Source organism: Anneissia japonica, unplaced genomic scaffold (genome assembly GCF_011630105.1).
Source record: "Anneissia japonica isolate Jap-2015-1 unplaced genomic scaffold, ASM1163010v1 scaffold284696_len117094_cov170, whole genome shotgun sequence".
In the NCBI taxonomy this organism is placed as follows: Eukaryota; Metazoa; Echinodermata; class Crinoidea; order Comatulida; family Comatulidae; genus Anneissia; species Anneissia japonica.
Window position 1 is genome coordinate 1 of NW_022687646.1, and position 1,766 is coordinate 1,766.

A 1,766-nucleotide genomic window follows, 5' to 3' on the forward strand; every position below is an offset into this window, starting at 1 on the left:
TACATACATACATACACACATACATACATACATAGAAAGATATGTATATATGTAACGGGTATAGACTATAACTGAAACATACTATAACATACAGAGTCAGTACAACAATGTATATGTCCGAAATTTGAGATGTTTATTCGGCAATCACCAATTCAAGACTCAGGCTGGATAATACAAAAGCAGGCACTTAAAAAGAATAGTTACCTTATCTACAAGAATTGTTTACCATTTAGGTTTAAGGGATTAACAATATAAAAGGAGGTGTGAAAAGGATTGCCTACAGTGGGCGGAAGGGACACAGGATAATTTATGGGAAGGTTTATTAATTAAAACTAGACAAATCAAGACTATGCTAGAACAAAGAACATTACATAAAGAAGTTATAATAATTTAATTTAATAATAATAAGTAGACGTTCAGTCTATACTGACTACATATACATATATATATATACATATATATATATACATACATATACATACATACATACATATACATACATATATATACATACATACATATATATATATACATACATACATATATATATATACATGCATATATATATACACATGCATATATATATACACATACATATATATATATACACATACATATATATATACAGACACATATATATATACAGACACATATATATATACACACATATATACACATATATACACATATATATATATATAACATTTTCTTCTGTGATTATCTTCTACAGTTATTTTGCTTTGCTGGTTGTATTTAATGTGTAGCTGTGTATTTATTTCATATAGGTCTCATATTAACTTCATATTACTGTACATTTTATGGGGTATATGGTCTATTCACATGACAGATTACATGTAGCGGATACTCCTAAACCAAACATTTTAAACATCTCACTGCAGGTAAGCTTTTTATATTAATAGGCTTAAGATTACAAAATTGAATGTACGTATAAAATAGTAGGACGGTGGAGTTTTGGACTTTCCCTTTTTTCCGTTATATCTCCCACGTAGTCGTTTGGTAGATTTAACAACGAATCAAAATATAAAGTATACAGAATTGCATCCAATATACGAAAAGTTTATGACCCTTCCTTGTTATTTTTTTTCACCTGTATATTTCCCAAGTGATCGTTTGTTAGATGAAAGATCAAAATAGAATATAAATTATAAACATTGACCTATTATACGATGGAGACGTTTGGGATTGACGTGTTTGTCAATGCTTGACATAAAATGTTATGTCAAGCGTTAACAAAGGCTACAGATTCGCCCAATAAATTGTAGTGTTTCAAAAGTCAACATCTTAGGCCCCATAAAAAAATTATTAGTTTATCACCCTATCAAAGAATAAAAACTGATGAGGGAGGAAGGTTTTTTTATCTTTCTTTTTTTGCTAACCCCGCCCCCATTTTACCGATGATCACAAGTAAATCAATGGTTGGAGACACATATATAAAAAGTCATAAGAATGGAATCAAGTTTATATTTAAAAAATATGTTTTTGTTGTACGTCAGTAAGCATATTTGCAAGAAATCCTAAGCTTTTCAAGTGAAAAAAGATAGAAAAGGGACCGTTTGAAAAAAAAATATATGTTGATTGGAAAAAAAAAAGAAGAAAAAAAATCAGATTTTCCCCAAAAGTGATGAGGGAGCGCGTGATAAAATAATAGTTTCTTTTATGGGGCCTTACGTATTTCAGTTTCATTACTGTTACGCTATATTATATTCTATTATGTTTCGACACACACGTGGACATGCCTTCTCCAT